Genomic DNA, 24,999 nt, shown 5'->3' on the forward strand with positions numbered 1-24,999 from the left:
GTCAAAGACAAGAATCTTTGTCCTAAACTCATGGTCAACTTGGATTGCAGGAACAGTCTGGTTTCAAGAGACAGTCTGAAACCCAGTGAGGGCAATTATCTCTCATACCGAGGCTGTATCCTGAAGCAGGAATAGCCCCTAAGGTTGCATTCCTCAAGCAGTAAAGCATTTGAGTTAACTTACAGAACCAGAGCTATTGATCCACACCTTGAACAGGACTGCTTCATGATGTCACACGTCCCCTGCCACAACACCTCTTTCTCTATTTCAACCGGAAGCAGTACCATGTCAGTATGTTAAAGGTGAGCTTGTGATCTCTGGGACTCTTTATTAACCATCTTCCCAATTATTTTACTGGTGTTTTTCACCATTACCCATCTCTTTGATCATTGTGTTGGGGTGAGTGGCTGAGTCTAGCCTGTTGGAGTTGCAGGAGCTAGAGGCTTTAGTCTTAAACTCTGCTAACAAATCCATAGGAGGTGAATTTTGGGAGCTGATGACATCAAATATCAGAGCTGGCAAAGGAGGCTTTGTTTTGTCTGAGGTGAAAACCTCCTAAATAAGTGTTGCTTTAAGAGTTGGTTTGGCTCTTCTGCTGACACTAGATCGCCTCTTTTTTTTTTTTTTTTTTTTTTTGCCTTATTTAGATGGAATCAGGACAATGATTTATGCACAGAGTAAATGAGCTATGTTTCCTTCAGCTATTTCAACCCATATTTTTCTCATCTGGGCTCTCCCCACCCAATTCCTGATTCTCATTCCCATGGCTGCTTATGAGTCTACTCAATGCTGAAACAAATGTTGAGAAAGTGAAATTTGATTCATCGCCCACTAATTTTCCTTGTGTTTGATACAGTCATATCTTGAATGAAATGAAGTGTTTTATTATGAAATTTTCTGAGAAGTGATTCATGCTTGGGTGTGTTTCCAAGCAGCAGTCAATTTAATAATAAATATATTGGTCTTTATGTAATATGTTTGTCTTTATATAACATGTAATGCACAATTTTTTTCCTCAATGATATTTTAATTCATGATTATGTCTTTAGCATGGAAAGAATGTGACAGGATCTCCCAGCCTATGAGGGGAGAGGGTAACCTCTAGAAGTACTGATGACAAAGGTGGCTTCTTTTGTAACTGGTTATATCCCCCTGGATATGTGTAACGCTTGGAATCTGTTTTGTAATTTGTCCTTCATGATTACTTTTTGGAATAAACCTGAATAACTTACATTTGGTACATAAGTGGAAACTGGAAAATCTTGAATGTTTTGATGGTTGTGTGCTATAGTCCTATGTGAACACTAAAGGGGGCTCTGGAACTTTGGCTGCTACCTACCAACGTGACTTCTAAGGTCTCTCTCAGACCTATCTGCTATGTAACACTGGCAACCTCCCACCAATCCAGATGACTACCAACCCATCACTGCCCATTAATTTATTAACTGCTGTTGTTGAGGGCCTTTTTGGTGTAGAACATTCTTGTAGATTTTAGAAAAATACTTAAAGATTTGATCCACATCTCTGTGATTTTGGAAGTCATGGTGAATAACAAAACTGGTACTAAGCACAGCTTTCCTTTAGTATATAACACTCACTATTCTAGTCATGAGTATATAAAGACCAATCAGACACGCGGAACTCATAGTGGTGCAACCCAATGATACAGTGTGTAATTAAAAGTAAACAAAGCACCCTCCCAAGCTACCTGACAATGTTTTCATGAAGGTTAATCATCACAATAGCTATGAAGTGATAGGAACATTATTTATAAAAAGTGCCTTTGTACTTAAAGAATGTAGCCAGGCAGCTGCTAATCAATATAAATAGTAATGATACTGGCTTTTATTTGTTGAGTGAGCATCTGCTATGTGCAAGAACCTCTGATAAGTGCTTTTATTTTACTTCTTACAGCTCTATACCAATAATTAATGGGGTTAATTAGTTATCAAGAAGTGCTTTGCATCAGAAATCTAAAGAGTTAATGTGTATCACTTGAGCAGGATATTGTAGGTTAGGGGTCTCAGCTCAGCCATCCTAAATTGCTTTGTTCATTCTGAATGATAATACAGAGCCTGAAGTTTAGTCAAGTTTTATTATCAAAAAGGAGGCATGTTCTGTCACATTATCTGCAGAGTTTCGGGGGCACAAATACACAGGGAATTGTATTAAGGAACGTCACACGGGATGGGACATGAACTCTATCATGGGTACCTTGGGAAGAAGGTGAGTATCAAAGTAGAGCCACCCCGAAAATAAATAAGCTTGGGGAATGCATGTTTAATGTCTCAAAGTAATATGCATATTTGCATTTATTTTTCACGTAATATCCCCAAAGGATGCTTTTGAAGGGTCCCACACATGCTGAGAATGTCCTCTTTTTACCTAATCACATCCCCAGATCCTAACTGGTACTTGGGATTCATGATCACTAGTTGTGTGTGATTCAGGACCTTGGGCCCTTCTATCTTGTGGCTTTTCTGTCATTGCCAAGGATTCTGATTTCCAGCGTTGTAATGTCTGCAGCCTCAGTCTGGTCAGGGTCAGACTGGTACATGATTGCTATGTAGGGTCAGAACTGTGAGTGGTGGGCGTTTCTCACTACTCGCTGGTTAGAGTTAAGTTTCATGAAACTTCAAAGGAACTAACAAGTGGAAACTGGCAGTGTGTGCCCAGGAAGAAGGAGCCAAGTGGCTTCATGTCTCCTCCGTAAGGTGGGCTTGAACATTAAAAAACTGAAAATCACAGTTTACCGAGCAGCACTCAGCAGATTGTCCGGGAAGTTTTGGTTGGTCTATTTGTAAAAAGAACAGGGAGGTTGTGAAGGTGAGTGTTGTGGAGGATTAGGTCAGCAGAGACAAATTCTATACAATTTGGATTTAAAACATTCCCTCTCTTCCACAAATTTAGGGTATTCTCAATGTCTCTATATCTGACCCAGGTTCTCAGTAAGGTATGAAGATATACGTTCTTAAGTAGTTGTGTTTTGTGGTAGGAAGCTGTTATGGCCTGGGTTCTGATCTTTTGCCCCAATGTTCACTTAACTTTCAGAATCAAAGGCAGAGGACTCGCCATTTGGTGGTTAGAGAAGAAAAGGTAGGTAGAGAGACGGAGTTGACTATTGGGACATTGATAGAACACAGGATCCACCCCCAAGCTAACTTTAATTTCTCTATTCTTTTTCTCACTTTCCTTCATTTACTACAACTTGGCTTTCTGAGATTGAGTGGAGATCTGAACTCATGGCTCTTCCCACTATTGTCAAAGTTAGTAAAATGTTATCCATGGACATGTATGGGAATTTCATGGGGTGATGAGTTCCAAGATTAGTTTCCAAAGGAGTTCACAGATACAAATGAGTTAACAGTTGCCTTAGTGGTTTTACTGTTGTAAACAGACACCATGACCAAGGCAACTTTCATAAGGACAACATTCAATTGTGGCTGGCTTACAGGCTCAGAAGTTCAGTTCATTATCATCAAGGCAGGAAGATGGAAGCATTCAGACAGCATGGTACAGGAGGAGCTGAGAGTTCTACATCTTCATCTGAAGAGTGTTAGCAGAATACTGGCTTCCGGGAAGCTAAGATGAGGGTCTTAAAATCCATACCCACAATGCCACGCCTACTCCAAATAGGCTACACCTACTTGAATAGGGCCACACCTTCTTTTTTTTATTTTAATTTTTTTTATTCGGTATATTTTTTATTTACATTTCAAACGATTTCCCCGTTCCTGGCCCCCCCACTCCCAAAAAGTCCCGTAAGCCCCCTTCTCTCCCTCTGTCCTCCCACCCAACCCTTCCCACTTCCCTGTTCTGGTTTTGCTGAATACTGCTTCATTGAGTCTTTCCAGAACAAGGGGCCATTCTTCCTTTCTTCTTGTACCTCATTTGATGTGTAGATTATGTTTTGGGTAATCCAGGTTTCTAGGTTAATATCCACTTATTAGTGACTGCATACCATGATTCATCTTTTGAGTCTGGGTTACCTCACTTAGTATGATGTTCTCTAGGTCCATCCATTTGCCTAAGAATTTCATGAATTCATTGTTTCTAATGGCTGAATAGTACTCCATTGTGTAGATATACCACATTTTTTGCATCCACTCTTCTGTTGAGGGATACCTGGGTTCTTTCCAGCACCTGGCAATTATAAATAGGGCTGCTATGAACATAGTAGAGCATGTATCCTTATTACATGGTGGGGAATCCTCTGGGTATATGCCCAGGAGTGGTATAGCAGGATCTTCTGGAAGTGAGGTGCCCAGTTTTCGGAGGAACCGCCAGACTGATTTCCAGAGTGGTTGTACCAATTTGCAACCCCACCAGCAGTGGAGGAGTATTCCTCTTTCTCCGCACCCTCTCCAACACCTGCTATCTCCTGAATTTTTAATCTTAGCCATTCTGACTGGTATAAGGTGAAATCTCAGGGTTGTTTTGATTTGCATTTCCCTAATGACCAATGAAGTTGAGCATTTTTTAAGATGCTTCTCTGCCATCCGATGTTCTTCAGGTGAGAATTCTTTGTTTAACTCTGTACCCCATTTTTTAATAGGGTTGTTTGGTTTTCTGGAGTCTAACCTCTTGAGTTCTTTATATATATTGGATATTAGCCCTCTATCTGATGTAGGATTGGTGAAGATCTTCTCACAATTTGTTGGTTGCCGATTTGTCCTCTTGATGGTGTCCTTTGCCTTACAGAAACTTTGTAATTTTATGAGGTCCCATTTGTCAATTCTTGCTCTTAGAGCATACGCTATTGGTGTTCTGTTCAGAAACTTTCTCCCTGTACCGATGTCCTCAAGGGTCTTCCCCAGTTTCTTTTCTATTAACTTCAGAGTGTCTGGCTTTATGTGGAGGTCCTTGATCCATTTGGATTTGAGCTTAGTACAAGGACACAAGGATGGATCAATTCGCATTCTTCTGCATGCTGACCTCCAGTTGAACCAGCACCATTTGTTGAAAAGGCTATTTTTTTTTCCATTGGATGTTTTCAGCCTCTTTGTCGAGGATCAAGTGGCCATAGGTGTGTGGGTTCATTTCTGGATCTTCAATCCTGTTCCATTGATCCTCCTGCCAGTCACTGTACCGATACCATGCAGTTTTTAACACTATTGCTCTGTAGTATTGCTTGAGGTCAGGGATACTGATTCCCCCAGAATTTCTTTTGTTGCTGAGAATAGTTTTAGCTATCCTGGGTTTTTTGTTATTCCAGATGATTGATAATTGCTCTTTCTAACTCTGTGAAGAATTGAGTTGGGATTTTGATGGGTATTGCATTGAATCAGTAGATTACTTTTGGCAACATGGCCATTTTAACTATATTGATTCTACCAATCCATGAGCATGGGAGGTTTTCCCATTTTTTGAGGTCTTCTTCCATTTCCTTCTTCAGAGTCTTGAAGTTCTTGTCATACAGATCTTTCACATGTTTGGTAAGTGTCACCCCAAGATACTTTATACTATTAGTGGCTATTGTGAAGGGGGTCATTTCCCTAATTTCTTTCTCAGCCTGCTTATCCTTTGAGTATAGGAAGGCTACTGATTTGCTTGAGTTGATTTTATAACCTGCCACTTTGCTGAAGTTGTTTATCAGCTGTAGGAGTTCTCTAGTGGAGTTTTTTGGGTCACTTAGGTAGACTATCATGTCATCTGCAAATAATGATAGTTTGACTTCTTCCTTTCCAATTTGTATCCCTTTGACCTCCTTATGTTGTCGAATTGCCTGAGCTAGTACCTCAAGTACAATATTGAAAAGATAAGGAGAAAGGGGGCAGCCCTGTCTAGTCCTTGATTTTAGTGGGATTGCTTCAAGTTTCTCTCCATTTAGTTTGATGCTGGCTACTGGTTTGCTGTATATTGTTTTTACTATGTTTAGGTATGGGCCTTGAATTCCTGTTCTTTCCAAGACTTTAAGCATGAAAGGATGCTGAATTTTGTCAAATGCTTTTTCAGCACCCAATGAAATGACCATGTGGTTTTTTTCTTTGAGTTTGTTTATGTAGTGGATTGCATTAATGGATTTCCGTATATTGAACCAACCCTGCATTCCCGGGATAAAGCCTACTTGATCATGGTGGATGATCGTTTTGATGTGTTCTTGGATTCGGTTGGCAAGAATTTTATTGAGTATTTTTGCATCGATGTTCATAAGGGAAATTGGTCTGAAGTTCTCTTTCTTTGTTGGATCTTTGTGTGGTTTTGGTATCAGCGTAATTGAGGGCCACACCTTCTAATAGTGCCATTCCCTGGCCTGAGCATATACAAACCATCACATTCTACCTCCTGGCATCCATATCACTGAGTAGGTGTGACCTTTTTGGGGTAGGCGGGGCACTGTGGGTGCGGGCTTTGATTGTAGAAGATCCTTTTATAAGATATGGCGGGGTGCAATTAGTGTTGTATCAGGCAGCCCTTTAATCATCTTTAAAAATTAAGAAATTGTTTATTCTCCTCAGTATGTGTGTGCATACATACACTGTGTGTGAAAAGCGGGAGCATATGGTGTGCACATAGCGTCAGAGAACAACTTGGTGAGGCCAGTCCTTTCATCTTTACGTGGGTTCTAGGGTTCAGACTAAGGCCATCACATTTGTGTTACAAATACATTTACCCACTGAACAACCTTTTCAGATCCCTCCAACTTTACCATTATTTTCATAATGTTTAGTGGTGTTTTTTGTTTTAAATTATACATGAGAAATGAAACAAAATTTTAAAGTTTTAAATTAATATGTTTTTTAATTGAAATAGAATCACATGACTTTCCCTCTCCATTTCCTCTCTCCAACTCTTCCCAGGTACCCTCCTTCCAATCCCCTCTCATGCTCTCCTCCAAAATTCTGAAGTTGATGGCCTCCTTTATTTATAATTGTTACATATGTATGTCTGTGCACAAATACAAAAACACAACCTGCAGAGTCTGTTTTGTTGTTTGTGTGTGTACATGTGGTTTCAGGGTTGACCAGTTTGCATTGGCTATCTGATAGGAAGCTCATCTCTAGTGGAGGCTAAGTTTATCCTTGCAGTCATTAGTTGCTTGTAGTTCTTTGTCTAGGACTCGGGTCCCATGTATTGTTCTTAATCTTTATATATCTTGGGGACAGATCCTATTGACAAGGTCTCTGGATCCATAGTCCATGCTGGAGATGGTAAACATCCTAGAAGAGGCTTATGAGGCACTCTCCAGAAGTGATGACAATCACACATTTTTAATTCTCAGGAGCCATCATGTTACATTATCTCAGCCCTGAGAGAAATCCATTTTTCCCACATACATGGAATACATCACTGAGTAAATTATAATAATTACCTGCTTCCCTGAATAATTTCCTTTACAATCATGAGGTTTTCAGTTTTAGAGATCCACTAAGTTCAGCATCTACAAACAGAGAAGATATTATTTGGTGAGAGCACTGCTGGGATTGGGGCATTTGATCCACACTTAATAATGAAAATGAGGGTTCTCAACTTTATTCTATGCCAGGCATGAGCAGACCTGAAGGAACATTGAAAGAGACCGAGCATCTCAGGGCAGCATAAATAAGTAGCTGCTAATAGGAACACAATGCCTTTCATACTCTAGCGGCGATGCTTCCCAGGGTGCAGAACAACCTTCCTTCATTGTACTCCTCAGTATAATGCTCTGGTGTTGTCAGTTTTGACTAGACTCATTGATTTCCATGACCTCGTTCTTTTATCTACTCAAAAGGCATGATCTTTTTTTGTGTTCTAGAGAACAGCCAGCCTTTATTTGGATGTACATGGATTAAGTTTCTTCCCTCTTCTTCACAGTAAATTGTCCCCTGCTTCACAAAATCAAAAATAAAATATGGCAGCACACCCACACAGGGCCCACAGTACGTGGCGAGTAGCAGTCATTGTCTGAGAAGCAATGTACCTCCAGCATCTGTTGATTTAGCTGAATAACTCTCCTAGGAAGTAAAGACTTGAAGAACTGTTTATAATAGTATTGGGTGTGGGAGGCTTCTAGAAAGGAATGAGCCCACGAAGGCAGTAATAAAGAGCTTTGAGTAGCATAAGCGACTTCGTATCATGGAAGAGCTTGTGTTGGACTTAATCTCCTAGGTAGATCTTGAAGTCATAGTTCATGGTACATATGATTATGACCCTACTGGGAAATAGAAGCTTTATAGATATTTTCAATTCAGGATAAGGTCATCCTGGAGTATAGCAGGGCATACTTGACAGACCTTTCAAGAGTCGAAAACTTGTTTAAAAGAACATAGAAACATACAGGGAGAATGGCAATCAGAGCTGGAGAAAGATATCAGATACTTAAGTCAAGGATGCAGAGGGTTACCAACAACGATTAGACCCACGAGAGCGGCATGTAATAGGTTTTTTGTCAGATTCCAGAAGGAACCAGTCATACCATCATGTTGATTTTGGACTTGTAGCCCCCAAAGCTCCAAGAAGCACTCTTCCTGTCATTTAAAGCTGATTAGTTTGTGCCTCTTTAGTTTGGCAGATCTAGAAACCAACCTGGTGAGATCAGCCTCTTCGTCCACCTACTTAGCCTATGTTAGGGCTCTCCCTGGTGTGGACACCACAGACCCCCTTGAAATATGTGGTGGTGGAAAAAATTACTTCAGTGTCAAATTGCTTACATTTGAAATCAAGAATCAGCCCATCTTTTCTGGAATCTTAACCGTTCACACTTTAGTAAAAGCATTGCCATAATACCCGTGGTTTCTTTGAAAGGATGTGTTGACAGGGGCCCATGTTTTTCTTTTCCCATTTCAAATGCTGCAGAACCCTTTCTTGTCAGTGCTACAGAGCTTCAATCAAATAGTGCTGGCTGTGAAGTCTTTTCAAAGACTACAAGACTGAAAAAGGTCCCAGACTGTAAGGAAGGAGCCTAATACACTCCACACCCCGTCTTCACCCAGTGTCTTCTCTTTGCTAGTAAGAAGGATAAAAGACAAGAGGACCAGAGCTCAGAGGAGATGAGTGGGGTGTGGCCGTACATAGCTCTCCAAGGGGGAGAGGAACTGGTACTCTGTGGATTATACTGATTTACTGGTTATCTCAGAAATGTCTGTTGACTCCACAGAGTCTGTTGAAATCACAGCAGCCTTCCCATGGCTGCCTTTGATATTTAGAATGAGGAGGTTGGGGTAAACGCGGTTCAGTTAAGTGCATGCTACTTTAATCAAATAAGGATTAAGGGTGGGCAAAGACAAAAATAGTACCTTTACTGATTTCTGGGAGATAGTTAAATCAGATTTACCACACAAGGAGTGTAAGCATATTAGAAGTCTGTAGAAGAGGAGAGCTTAAATTCAGCAACATTAAGTTAATGCTTTTGAATCAGCAAAGTGAAAAAAAAAACCCTCCTTGTTGGGTGATATTAGGGAATCAACATAGTGATGAGCCGTTATAAAGATTATCTATCAAGGGAACAGTAACTGTTCTCAGTCATTCAAGTGTGACAAGCCACACAAATGTGCAGATCTACATTTACCGCAGGATCACTGGCATTTTGATATATTTAGGGGAGGAGTCTCAGAGAGCCATGTGGCCTCTAAGACACATAGGAAATAGCGAAGTAAAAGGGAATACATTTACTTTTTATTTTCTTTTTCTTTTTCATTGTGTTTTTATTATTTTAAAACAATTTTTAAAATTTTAACATATTTTGATCATATTCTTCCCCTTCCACAAGTTCTTACAGATTCTCTCCCATCTGTAGCTACCAACTTTAAGTTCTTTCTCATAAGACAAAAAAAAAAAATACAACAATCCCTCCCCAAACCAAGAAAACAAAATACAACACCACCCCAAAAGAAAAACAAATAAGCAACAAACAGCAAACTGAACAACTGTAACCAAATTAAGGGACATAACAAAATTGTGGAATCCATTATATATTGGTCAATTACTCTGGAACATGAAGCCTGACCACTTTTATTCCATTGGAGAAAACTGATTTCCCTCTCACTGTAGGTATAAATGACAGTTCGGTTGCTATCCTTTACCACAGTGGCTAGGTTTTCATTCATTCATTCATTCATTCATTCATTCATTAAAAATATAACAGAATGAAACATAAGAAGATAAAACAAAAGCACTCATCTTGAAGTTGGACAGGACAAGCCTAGAGAAGGAGGAAAGTCCAAGAGAAGGCACAAGATTCTGAGACCCTCATTTGCACACTGAGGAATCCTATAAAGAATCACTAATCTAACAGCCATAACATAAACACAGAAAACCTTGTGCAGAACCATGCAGATAATGACTTTGAGTCCTCCAGGAGAGATCATTTTGAGATTTATAAGTCAGAACTAATGGTTGTAAGATTTGTATGTGTTGAATACATATTTGGTGTACACAGAGGAAAGAATAATGTGCAATCTAAGTGTGTATATGGATATATAGTTTGATCAAATACTGATGTAATTAAGTGGCTTAGCTCCCTCCTCCCCTGAGATTGCTGTTAAAGTATGTGTGTTAATTTGAAAATGCTGACATTTATGGTAAAAAGCAAAGCTCTCAATTAATTACATTTTTGAATCCTGATCTTTGTTGTTGTTAGTAACTTGTAGCTTGATATAATTACTGGTGCATCATTTCTGTAAATGAAACTTGCTTTCAGAAGAAAAAATGGGTAATTCAGACCTACTGGTGAATAAAATATTACTTAATAAGGAGGGTGAAAGGAAACTTAATTTTCCTCTGTAGAATCTTTTAAACCTGATAAGGTGTGGCTTTTCCTCTTTAATGACTTAGCACATGAATGCATCATGGGTGCTTATTTCTTGTTTTCCTTCCTCTTCCTTTACTTCCTCAGGAGTTTGTAAGAATCATGGACTCACTTCCTCTCAGGCGTTGCTTTAGTTAAATGGAGTCTTGAATCCTGTCAACCATTTAAGAATGAAATCAGAGAATGAGAGGCCATGTTAGATAGAGTCCAACATGAAAATCAACAGACTCCACCTTACTGGAATTTTCTTAAACATTGACTGGCCAATACATTATTATAGCGTGCATCATCTTGAAGGCAGTGATCCTTTTGAGAATGTGAAGTTCAGAAACACAATTCTAATCAAGGGCTCTAATGTGAAGACAATTGTTCCTGAGGATCTGGGGGAGGGCTGTCAGAGAAACTGCCGCACCAGATGAAGAACCAAATCACAGGAGAGGCCTCTTGCTAGAGAAGGCAAACTTTCATATATACCTTTGTCAGAGGTTGCTGGGATTCTGTTTCCTTGATCATCCCACTTCCTGAGTTCCCTTCCAAACCTCCCAACTCCCCGAGAAGCCTTCATCTGTTTGGTGGTTCTTGCCCGAGTTTAGAGGCTTTCCTTCCAGTATCCTTACAGAATATCCCTGAAGAACATCATTCCGCTTTACAGATGAAGGCACACATGCCAGTAGCCTGCAATTATAAAGAAAATGGCAAAGCTGAGATTAAAAAAAAATTGTTCTGTTCTAGTTACTTAAAATGGTCCATGATATTCATGTGATTAATCTCAGAGTAAATGGCATGAAGATACAGAAATACCTAGAAATTTTCAGAAAGAAAAGTCTCCTTTCATCCCACGGCTTTTTTTCTTTTAGTCTTAAAGCAGTTCTTAAAATAGACTGTTAGAGGCTTCCGTATGGTTATTAGAAACAGTTTTATAGAGTCAGGTTTCTGCTGCAAGGAACAGGAGGTGTGGCCATGAGCTGAGAAGTCTTCCAGTGGTCAGAGACAATCTCACTGTTTGTGCTGCTCTATATCACAAATTACTTAGGCCATGGTGAGGGCTGATTGATAAGAGATTTGTAGCATTTTGCCATCGGGACATATTTGCAGCCACCTTAGCATTTTTTCCCTTCCTTCCTTTCTTCCTTCCTTCCTTCCTTCCTTCCTTCCTTCCTTCCTTCCTTCCTTCCTTCCTTCCTTCCTTTCTCCCTCCCCCTCCCTCCTCCTATTCCCTTCTCTCCCCTCCCTCCCTCCATTCCTCCCTTTCCATCCCTCCCTCCCTCCCACATGTCACATGTTAAAATGTAGGGCAGGTAAAATGAAACTTTGGAATATTAGATCTTGGAGCAGAGGCAATTTGATTAACATTGAGACTACAGAAGACTGAGTCTGTGGTCTGCTTACCTCCTGCATTTTGGCACTTATATAAACTTCAGAGGTCACATGCCCCCCAAGCTCAGTGATGTCATACATAAAACACCCATCATCTCAGGTGTTTTGAGGAGTAATTGAGCTTAGCGGGTGAAGGTGATTTACAGAGTAGAAACAAGAACTGTAGTGGATACTTCAATCTGACCTGGGGTTATGACACAAGTCTTTCAGATTATATCACATCCCACTATTTAGAATTACATCATAGAGACAGCTACCAAGTAACAATGTGCAAATGTCCTCATGTTTCATAGTTGGTAATTATTTCAACTTCCTTTCCTTTGTATGACTGCCACAAAATGGCTTAAAATGCTATCTCGTGATCCGTGTGTCCAAGCCTCACGTACTCAGGTAGGGCTTGGTGAATTGAAAGTTTTACAGTTTGAAAGTGATGAGATGATCTGAGAAGCAGAGTGTGCTACCGTCTTCCAGAGGTTAATAAGCCCTTTCTGCTTCTGGGTGTTCTCCATAGCATCATCTCTTCACTTGCGCCTGCTTCTCTAGATGAAGCAGAGATTGAAATGTCACACCAGCACGATCAATTAAATGATGCAGAACAGAGAGGCATTTGCCACCTGACCTTAATGAAAAGAGCAGGAAGGACTGAGCGAGGCCAACTCCAGAGACTCAAAGGATACACCTTGATTCAAGATACAGGTACACATGTACATGGGCACACACGTGTACACACATTCACACACACTGCACACACACACACACACACACACACACACACTTATTTTGGTGTGAACAGGTTCACATATTTTTCAATCCCGTGAGATAAATAAATTAAATAAATATCTGAAATAGAAATAAATATACTAGAAAAGGAAACAGGTAAACTTTCTTTTTTGAATTTGGATTTGTATCATTTAACTTACTTAAGAAAAGTGACAAGAAAAAAGATAGATGTGAAATATATGCAGGTTGTAGGCTGTCCTACGAAGAAGCCAGGAGATGACAAGCAGTAGGGGTATGATAACTGTCTTCCTGTATTTGAAGGCTTGTCATGGAGAGGGATTTTACATGCTTCGGTGGGACTGACAGAGAGGAGATTTGACTTAGTGTAAGGCATGTCTTCGCACTCTGAGACACTTCTAGACTACCCTTGTAAGAGCCCTGCTCAGCTCCCTGCTGCTGGGTAGTGTTGAAGAGACATTCTGATACTCAGAGGACACCAGGCTCTCCACAATAGATCTTCTTTGAGGTTTTTGGTCACCTTGGAGAGGCTTGCAATGGTCTTGGAACCTGCTCAGGTATAAACCTGCATGAACCTGGGCTCCACAGGCTTTGATAAAATTAATGCTCCTCAGCAGTTAGTGCATGCTGCTGGGGGAATGGTTGCTGATATATTTAGATTATGGGCAGCTGGTGTTAGCTAAGGGATTTATTGGCTTAGTCATCCTTAGTAACAAAGATATGAACTGTCTCTCCCTGATTATTATTTGGTATCTCCTATCTTGACTCTTTTTCAGTTTTAGATATCATTTTCTTTTCCACTCAAATGCAACTTAATATAAAAGTATTAAGGCTAGGGACCTGCTAACTTTCCCCAAACTAGTGATTTTCTAGACATTAATGATCGTATCTATTTGTGGAGTTTAAGACATCAGTTTATCATAACTGAGGAAAAAAATAGCAGAAGGTTCAAAGGAAAACCATGGGAACCATGAAAACCCAGGCAAGTGAAATGAGACCATGTACCCTGGAGAGGCAGGGCTGGGTGGTGCTTTTTCTTTTGAGACAGTCTCCCTGTACAGCCCAAGCTGGCCTGGAACACGTAAGGATTCCCTCTGCTTTAGTCTCCCAGTTCAGGGGTTACAAGCACGAGTCACCACGATTAGCTGAGGATAAAGTTTATACTTGTTTCCCAAGCAATTTCTTTAGGGCAGCTATTCAACTGTGAAACCATGGATGTTGGCCAACTGGTGTATAAGCAACTGTGATTTCTCTAGCTTAACAAAGGCCAGTTCCTTACAGAGCGCTTTCTACGGAGACACGTGAGTGTGAACACGTAGTAGGCACGCTCCACATTTAACGAACATTCTTATGGTGAAATTCAATTCACTGTTAGTTTCAACATAAGCTTCATGCTGATAGCAAAGATCATTAAACTTTAAAACGTGTTTCCGAGGAACATTGTGCCATCTTCACTCAAGAACATCTTTTAAATTGGATAGCTAATTATCTGTTTAGTCTGAACGCAGAGGACTGGTTCGGAGTACTTTCTGTAAAAGCATCCAGTTCTTGATTTCACTTTTGTGCTGTCGTCAAGTGCTTGCAAAACACCAAGTCCACAGCTCAGGAGTGAAATTAAAAAAAAAAAAGTATGTAAGATGAAGAGCTGGAAATGAACTTCTCATTTGAAATCTCAGTCTTGCTCTACTAATGAAGCGTAAGTTAGTCGTAATTCCACACCCTTGAGATTCCTGATAAATCATCATCACGTCTACTTCTAGCATACCCAGCATGCACTGCACTGTGATTGTGACTGTAGGAAATAGATTACAAGGACAAGAGGATGGAATAAACATTTGGCCTTTCTTTGAAAAGCATTGACAAGGGAGATACGCTGTTCTGGAACAAACAGTGCTAACAGGAATTAATCGTTTTTGGTTGCGATATGATAGCATTTATATGGTTAGAGAAACTTTCTGTTCCTTGTTTCTTTCTGGCCTATGAGCACTGTAGAAAAGTACTCCAGTTCCTTCAGTTGCCTTCTCCTACCCGGTACATTCACTTCTCTCTTAATCTCAGCAAGGATGTTTAGGCGGTGTTGACCTTACACCTGCCTCCCCATGTGTGCCTTCTATTTGCAAGACACAGTGCAGCTCTCTTTGTCTATTCTGATTAGCATAACCCCGCCTCCCTGTTTACTCAGGAAAAGTATATAGCATGTCAATGAGAATGAGTTCCAACAGATCCTTTCCTTTTTACTGAATGCTCTAACAGGAAATACAAAGGCTGAAATTGCTGCAGCCATTTTGCTACTGGGCAGGAGAGTCTTGATCCCATGAAGGTGAAGCTAATGAACTTTGTGTTTTGTAGAGTCCTCTTTAAAGCATGACTAACCTATTGATAGAGCCTTCTGGGTAGTTTAAACTTAAGTCAGCCAGTCTATATTAGATCCTTAGCACAATAGCAATTAACAAGTGATAAAACCATTCTTCCTTTCCAAGCCCATTGCAATGGTTTGTTGGATATGAGATATATGATTAATTGAATTTTATCCCATGAAGCATTTTCCCTATTGCCTCTATGTATAAGAGATCTCTGCAAAATCTTCACTGAAATTTTTGACTCTCCACAGAATTGCTTTTGCCAGTTAGCCATACAGTTATGTAATTGCACGGGAGCGGAGCTTGAATTTGGCAAAGCCAATGCTGCATATTTAGGATGCCCTAAGCACTCTAGTTCTTTCTCCTTGGATCCTCATTCCTGCCTGGGAATCATTTGCAGGTCTTTCAGAGTAATCTGGGAGAATTATGGTATTGGTTCCTAAGGTAGGGTTTATAAAGAATCTACTAAAAAACATTTTCATATGGTAATAAACATATGTGGCATCTTTAGAACTGGTGAAGAGTCTGAACAAACATGTCTCCAGCCATACTCCATTCTCCTGGAGGTCAAAAACCACCCATTAGCCACTCCCACCCTCTACTTGTCCCATTGACATCTCTTCCTCTAGAATGTAAGGCTATTAGCTTATTATGTTAAAGCCAACAATATTAGCAGAGATGGAGAACACTGGTTAGAAACAGTTCTAGGAGATATAAATAATGGATTTTCATTTGAAAAGCAACTTTCAGTTTTAGTGAGAAATTTGTCAAGTTTTTCATTAAATTTGACAGAACAAAGACATCTGATATTTATAGATATTCTTGTAGTGCCTTGCAAAAGACAGGAACACTATGAAGCTATGTGCATCTAGAACAAAAGGGGTTTAAATCATCAGTTACTGTGGGTGGAGAAGTGGGGTGGAGGGGTTTACCAGTGAAGGGGAACTTCCTTTTTTTCCCTCTGTATGTTCAACTGTCTGGTTTTAATTTCCTTTGCAATAAACTCATGAGTTATTTGTATCATCTTTATTTTTTATGTTGGGTTTTTAATTAGTTCTTTCTCTGAGGATTTCATACAATGAGCTTTGATCATACTTACTCTCTCCACTTCCACTCTTCCCACCCCATGCCCACCCCATGCCCACCCAATGCTCACCCAATGCTCACCCAATGCCTACACCACGTCTACTCCATGCATATGCCATGCCTACTCCATGCCCACCTAATGTCTACACCATGTCCACCCCATGCCTATGCCAAGCCTACCCCATGCCCACCCCATACCTATGCTGTGCCCACCCCATGTCCAACCCATGCCCACCCCATACCTACCCCACTTTCCCTTCCTAATCTCTTTGTATCCTTTTCTCACATCTAGGCCAAAATATTTGTGGATGTGCATCCTTCCTCCTCAGTGTGGTTGGCTTATCTGGATCTACCCTCTTAGAGAAACTGAACCCTCCTTTCTCAGCAGCTAATCATTGTAATAGCTCCTCTTCTAGGGGTGGAACTTCCAGGATTTTGTCTGGCTTGGGCTTGCATAGGTCTTGGTGACACTGCCAGAGCGGCTGGGAGTTCATACCCTGCTGTGTTCACAGATACTGCTTTCTTCTACTCACCCAGCACATCTGGCTTTTACTTTCTTTCTGCTGCTTCCTCAACCGAGATATCTGAGCCTGTGGAGGAGGACATCAAGTATATATGTTGGCTTAACTTTCTGCAGTCTCTTATTCTCTGTACCTCGGCCAGTTGTGGCTCTATGTATTGACTAATGAAGGCTGAGAGAGGTGCCTTAATCCATGAATAAAGTGATAAGTCATTAGAAGGTAGTTTAATATTGTGTCCATTTAGCAGAACTCGTATAATCGTAGGTTGACTTTTAAATGTCAATAATTACCTCCAAACAACAGTTGCACTTTCTCAGATGAATATTAGATTATTGTAAACATTATAATTGTTTATATGTGAGTTAATTATTCAGATGAATTTAGACTCCATTAAATGCTAATGGGATATGCCTCTAGGTTTTTACATCTGAATGGGGCATTATATAATTTAATGTTTCTGAGAATACTTCTTCAGTTTCCCCTGACTCCATTTGCTTCCTGTAGATATTTGGGTTGGATTTGCATCTGGAATGGATATTTTGTCTAGGAGTTTGTTCTGATATAAAACACTATGCTAGATCCCCTGGATATTTATGTGTCTTGGCTTTCTTCCCTTCTTGCTGAATGAGAATCGTTTGCCTTGTAAATGGAACTTTGCAGTAATTTCACACTCTTGCCAATTAAAACTTTCTACTGCAATTGGGTAAAGTGCTCAAGAAAAAACAGACATTTGCAGATGCATGGGCCTCTGGGGTCATCCAGCCTAACCTTCCAGTTCATTCATGGAAAGGAGGCCTAGGAGTTCAGTAGGATTTCCATGGCCTCTGCATTTCTGTTTGAGCAGGATGGGGATGGGGAGCCAGTTCTTCTGGCTCGTTTTGCTTCCTGTAGCAAAAAGTGCAGGAGTCATCCAGGAGTCAATCTGCTCCATAAATTTATGCTCTGGGAGCAGCACTTTAGGACATGGGTCTTGAGGACTCTGGAAGGCAAGTCAGTGGCATAGCATAGGATGCTCTGCAAAGAGACAAGTAAACAAAAGCTTAAAGGGAGGAATATCCATCATATGTAACTAACAAGAATGGCATTTCAGCTTATAATAAATAATACATAGTCTATTTAGAAAATTTCTAAAAGCACAAAGCAGCAATTTTTACCCCACTATCGAAGAAGATGACAATGGACATTTTGTAATTACTTTCTTTTGATAAAGCAGACACAGACATGATTATTACTCATATATAAAGGATCTATCCTGTTTTATTTTGTCAAAAATATTATGTAATAAACATTTGCTTATGTCAGTAAATATGCTAAAATGCAATTTTAAAAGTGTATTCTATTTAAAAGTTACTGAGCTGGGCAATGGTGGCACATGCTTTTAATCCCAGCACTTAAAAGGCAGAGGCAGGCCAGCTTGGTCTACACCCAGGACAGCCAGGGCTACACAGAGAAACCCTGTCTCAAAAAAACAAAAACAAAAACAAACAAAAAAAGTTACTCATTCTTTTACAATTATTTGTATACACACACACACACACACACACACACACACACACACACTATAGGAAAAAAGACTTTGCGTGTGGCTGGAACAATATAAATTCAAAACTTAGAAATAAGGGCTTGTCTCTTATTTATCTTTTTCATTTTCGAGTAGTTTTGATGTAGCATCTCCTCTGCAGCTCGCCTTGTTTTACCCTCATGGTGGTCCCTTTGTTTCTGGGGCGAGAGGCATGAACCAACAGGCCAAGCCCAATACTGTGCTGTTTTAAAAATTGTCTAAATAAAACCCCAGATTTTCTCTTGTGGTGTTTATTAGTTTAGGTGGCCAAAACATAGGCCCAGGTGGGAAAGGAAAGTAAAGGAAAGTAAAGGAAAAAGGTGCAGAGGTTTCGGGCTACCTTTTTAGGTGTGAGCACTGTCAGTGACAATGGCAGCTGAGAGATGTCAGTCATCTGCAAGCACCAATATAAGGCCATTAGAGGCAGGTGACAGAAAGTCAATACAAAACCACACACTTAGTGTGATAGCGTTTGCTCTCTCCCATCAGTACACTGTCACAGTTAAATGCTGTTCAGGATGCAGACTGGCGAGTCTAGGCCGCTGCTGGGTAAAGCAGAGGTTTCCTTACTGTGGATCATTCAGAAACATAATGAAGTCGTCAGAATTTTGGTTTGGGTCATACAGCCAACCTCGTCTCCTACAAACACATGGACTCTAGGTTGTCTTACAGTTCCACCCGAATCAGGCCACTAAAGCAAGAAGAAGCAATAAGTAACCCAGTCTACTCTGTTCCTTGTTAGTTGTTTTGGCTGCGAGGTACATTGCAAGGCATTTGCTTACTACCTGCTTTCCACGATGCCATTGGTAGTTGGGAAATTTAGAGTTGTTAGCAATCTCATCACCTCAAAGATGAAAGTCAGCTCCAGCAACAAGGCATCATTCTCATATGCAACTGTGAGGTAGCTTAACAAAGAGAGAGCACGCATCTCTGAAAATTGATAACAGAAAGAAAGGCTGAGATGTGAATGGTGAATGGGACCCAGGCCAATGATGCTTTGAGCAAAGTAATAAAGGCCTTCCATTCCCATTTCTAGAGATTTCCAATGTATTAATCATTCAAGAAACTGATCATACCCCAGTTCTAAACGCTTCAGGTGGACAGAAGGCTTATGCAATGCTCCTAGGGCAAGTCTGACAAATACCCTGGTCTTGGGTAGGCAATGATGTAGGCATACTTTGCTTTCTCTGTGTTTTCATGGTGGGTTGGGTTGAGGATGAGCTGGCTGCCAGCAGGGTATGGTTTCATCCTGTGCCGAGATGCTAAATTTGTAGCTCATGGTGGGGGACGAGCTTGGAATGTAATTTCTTCCCTTCTGTAATTTTCTGCCTGCCTGCATGAATGCTAATGAACACCTCACACATGACAGAGCGATGAAATGTAGCCTTACTTTACTATTTCTGGCAGGTTCTGAAGTCACAAAGTCTAGGACACAGTGGAGTAGCAACAAAATAGTGTCAGCAGACCCTCTCTCCCCTTCCTTCAAATGCATCTTATGTACAACTAGTGCTGAGTGGATAGGTGATGTCTCTAGTTTGATCTATTCTCTGTGTTGCTGTGACAGCTCCTGCATTCTGTCTTATCATCCCACACCTGGGTGTCCAAGACTCTGAGAAAAGCCTTTCTCTAAGCAATGCAAATCTTGAAGCTCAATCCCAGACCAACCTGGTCACTTCTTTTTCCAGTGTGACGGAGTATCATGGAAACCAGATTGTTTTTATTACTTTAACTAGTAAGTAGGCATGGGTAGGGAGTTAAACATGGCTATGAGCTGCAGTTTAAATGCTTAAATGATTTTATAATTAGCCATCAAATGAATTGACTTCAGAGGAAAGAAAGTAAAAACAACACTTCCGGTAATCAAATTTTAATGGAGAGACTTGGCTGATTGATGGCACCAGCAAAAGAATTTAATTTAGGGCATGGAGTCCTTTGTTTGTGAAATCAGCTGGTGGTGTGCTGACAGTCTGACCGCATTTCTGGGAAGGCCACCTACAGATTTTGTGATTGACAGAGATGTGAGGACACAGGCTTGCTAACCACAGGTAACCTGTCTCACCTATCTAGGCATGCTGCTTGGGGGCAGATATTGCTGTTGGGGTTGATTGATGAGGGACCAAATTATGTATAGTTGGGGGTTCACTTCACTTTTTGTGAACAAAAACCCTAGGCTGCTGGTGGCAATTGTGAAGTTTTTTGGAAGTAGAATGAAAAGGACAGGAGGGGGAAGGGGGTGGATTTTGGGAGTACCATCAAACGTAGAGCCAGCAGAGAGAAAGGTGAACCTGGGCATACATTCTTCAGCAAGAATTCATCTTGTCAAAGTCCATCTGCTTCTGAGAGGATGAACTCCAGCCATGTTTTGGAAGAGGCACATAGGTCCTTGTGCTTTGGGAAACTGGAATGCTAGAACACAGAGTTGTTCCTTCAAGCCAAGGAATGAGATATCTGTTATCTTCCCAGAAGGGTGGGCACAGCTGTGCATGCTAGCCTGGTGACCTTCGCACTGCTTAAGTGGCTGGAGACCACACCAGATCCTCCCCCAGACACTTCACATATGCTTGCTTTGCTGTTAATTTATAAAACCTGTCTTTATGAGAGGGTTGAATGGACTTTGCAAAGAGTTCACTGTCTGATCTTCATTAATTTAGCTTTGTTCCTTAAAGATATTTACATGTTCTTTATTGTGTATGTAGGATTGAGTTAATTGCCAATGGGATAAGTTTTCATCAAATTGTGCTGTGCTTACACATGCCAAAAATAAACTATGTGGTGTTAAGATTCCTGAAGTTTGAATGAAACATTAGCTACTCCGTTGTGTTGAGCTGAACTGTCTTTTTGCCTCCTGCGGATCTGTACTCTTCTGCCATGGAGAGTGCAGAGAGTCCCACCATCTTTCTTTATTTCCATTTCATTCTTACAGTCTACTTTCCTCATTCATCTGTGTGAATGTAAATATGATAGGCTAGTGGTTGATGTCAAAGTTGCTATCTGAATGTCCATGGTTATTAAAGGGTTGATTAAAGGGACCTTGATCACTAACATACCCTGGAAAATATGTCTTCTTCTTTTTAGTTTTTCTTATATTGAAGTCAATATATATTTTTAAATTAAATTTATTTGTTTTTTACCTATTCACATTATATCCTGATCACACAACATTCTTCTTATAAATCTTGGAAATGCATTTGGTTTCCTATAGGCTTGAGTGCAGAAGAGCCTCGAGGGTGTAGATGAACTCAAAACAAGTGAGAGCACTAAGAAAGATCAGTTATGGGAAGCAGTGAGGGCCTTCCATGAACTAGAGAAGGACCACCATTTTCCCAGGAATCTCATTACTTGTTATGTATCCAAAGGAAAGAAAATCTTTATGTTCCCAAGATGTTTGAACCCTTGTTTTTTACTGCAGTGCTATTTATACCAGGTAAGATATAGTCTATGAAAGTATCTAACAGAGAATGAATATATCAAGGAATATGGCTGATCATTGAGCTGTACAAGTTGGACTCCTACAGTTTCCATAAAAATTGCTGGCACTGGAATACGGTATGTCAAGAGAAAACTGTCAGGCCCAGAAAGGCAAGGAGCACACGGGAGCACGGGGATGAAGGCTTGCTCTCACAGGGAACCTGGACCACCCACCTAGATATGCTGCTTAGGGGATTTTTCTGCTAGTTTTGACCGATGATGAGTTACTCAATAGAAATGTAAAATAAAAACACACAACTCATCTATTAAATTCCCCCACAAAATATTAAGTGTAGAAATTAAAGTGAGGCATTTGTGGTTAAAATAGTAAAAGCTGAGAAAACCAAATTCACCTTTGTGAAAGTGTGAAGGATATAGAAATATTGGGTTAGAATTCTTTAGTTCAATCTAGAAATTAGGTGATAGAGTGATAGAATTTAAAACCTTTCTATCTATATAATGTATATCTATACTAAATAAGAAGCACATGAACTATAAAGGAACCTGGAAAATGATAAGAACAAGGGTATATATCAGATTGCAAGTACCTGTAGGGGCTTGCTTCTTGTTTATTGTTAATATGTTAAATAGTAGCTTAACTAAAGCACATTGTTTTGAAAATATCTTAGGAAACATTTCAATGAAGAAAAAAGAGTTAACACCCATTTCATTTTATAATTTTAATTTGAAAATTTTAATGGATTCACTTGTACTTTCTTCATATTCTGAAACGATGTCATTGTTTTTACAATTTTGCATCCTGCTTTTGTATGTTTATTTAAAGGAAAAAATTCTCAAATCTTCATGACATCTTTATTTTTAAGTATAATTTTATGATGTCGCCAACTCTAGGATATTATTTTATATAATTCTATATACGAAAAAGGGGTTGCTTACAAACCTGTGTTGTAAGCTTTAATGATAACTTAACAGACTTGTGCATTGTCCTGCCAGTTTTGATGCTTTGATAGCTCTCTCATCTCTTTCAGAGATTTGGCAATTTCTTTGCTTTTCCTTGCATTGGTCAGCTTCTGGGAAGAAATTAATTGGCATATTTCTCAGGAAACACAATAGAAGAGAGCACCATCTGCTTCTGTTCCTTAGATAGGTGATCGATACTTTCTCTGTGCCCTTTGGTCAGTCTGGCTAAGCATTTATCTATCTTGTTGATTTTCTCAAAGAACCAGCTCCTGGATTCGTTGATTCTTTATATGGTTCTCTTTGTTTCCACTTGATTGATTTCAGCCCTGAGTTTGATGATTTCGTGTCTTCTATTCCTCCTGGGTGAATTGGCTTCTTTTTGTTCCAGGGCTTTCAGGTGTGTCATTAAGCTGCTAGTGTATGCTCTCTCCATTTTCTTTTTGGAGGCATTCAGGGCTATGAATTTTCCTCTTAGCACTGCTTCATTGTGTCTCAAAGATTTTGGGTATGTTGTGCCTTCATTTTCATTAAATTCTAAAAAGTCTCTGATTTCTTTCTTTATTTCTTCTTTGGCCAAGGTGTCATTGAGTAGAGTATTGTTCAGCCTCCATGTGTATGTGGGCTTTCTGTTGTTTTTGTTGCTATTGAAAACCACTCTTACTCCATAGTGATATGATAGGAGGCATGGGATTAGTCTGATCTTCTTATATTTTTTGAGGTCTGTATTGTGACCAATTATATGGTCGATTTTGGAGAAGGTACCATGAGGTGCTGAGAAAAAGGTATATTCTTTTGCTTTAGGGTGAAATGTCCTATAAATATCAGTCAAATCCAATTGGTTCAAAACTTCAATTAGTTTTACTGTTTTTCTGTTTAGTTTCTGTTTTTCTGATCGGTCCATTGAGGAGAGTGGAGTGTTGAAGTCACCCACAATTATTGTCCTCTGAAAACTGGGCACGTTACTTCCGGAAGATCCTGCTATACCACTCCTGGGCATATACCCAGAGGATTCCCCAGCATGTAATAAGGATACATGCTCCACTATGTTCATAGCAGCCCTATTTATAATAGCCAGAAGCTGGAAAGAACCCAGGTATCCCTCAACAGAAGAATGGATGCAAAAAATGTGGTATATATACACAATGGAGTACTATTCAGCCATTAGAAACAATGAATTCATGAAATTCTTAGGCAAATAGATGGAGCTGGAGAACATCATACTAAGTGAGGTAACCCAGTCTCAAAAGGTCAATCATGGTATGCACTCACTAATAAGTGGATATTGCCTAGAAAACTGGAATACCCAAAACAAAATCCACACATCAAATGAGGTACAAGGGGAACGGAGGAGTAGCTCCTTGTTCTGGAAAGACTCAGTGTAGCAATATAGGGCAATACCAGAACAGGGAAGTGGGAAGGGGTGGGTGGGATAACAGGGGGAGGGAAGGGGGGCTTATGGTACTTTTGGGGAGTGGGGGGCCAGAAAAGGGGAAATCATTTGAAATGTAAATAAAAAATATATTGAATAAAAAGAAAAAAAAAGAAAAAAAAGGATAGGTGATCGATTGCTTTAGAACAAGCATAGCTTCCTAAGGTGAGCACTAGGCTCACAAATATGAAATCTACCCACAATTCCTCTGCTTAAGTGTACTTTTGTTTGCAGGATAATTTTTCATGTCAGCGCTGAATCACAGTGTTGCTTTTAAAAGACATTTAATTGATTTTAGTTTGCTAAAGATTCAATTGACAAATGAAGATTGGATATAGTTGAGATGTGTAATATGATACTTTGATGTATGTACACTTTGTGTAATGATGACAGCACTCAAACTAATTAGCACATTTATCATTACCATCATACACATTCAATCTCCAGAATATGTTACTTGATAACTGAAAGTTTTTTTTTTCTTTGACCGATGTCTTTCCATTTCTCCCAACTCTAACTTTCTGCTGATCACCATTTGTCTTCTATTGTTAGGAATTCAACCTTCTGGATTCCATAGTTGTATGATATCATCTGTTATATGTTTTTATGTTTTGAGCTTACTTTTATTTATATCTTTGAAAATAACAGAATTTCTATATTTTTAAAGACTGAACCAAATTCATATTCCATATCTTTTTTTTTTATCAGTGCGTCCTTAGGGTCATTAGGTTGCATATGTAACTACTATGACTAATACTACAATGGATATGGAGATTCAGGCATCCTGTTGGGGTTTCAATCTCATTGCCCTT

The sequence above is a fragment of the Apodemus sylvaticus genome, chromosome 8 (genome assembly GCF_947179515.1).
Source record: "Apodemus sylvaticus chromosome 8, mApoSyl1.1, whole genome shotgun sequence".
Lineage (NCBI taxonomy): Eukaryota > Metazoa > Chordata > Mammalia > Rodentia > Muridae > Apodemus > Apodemus sylvaticus.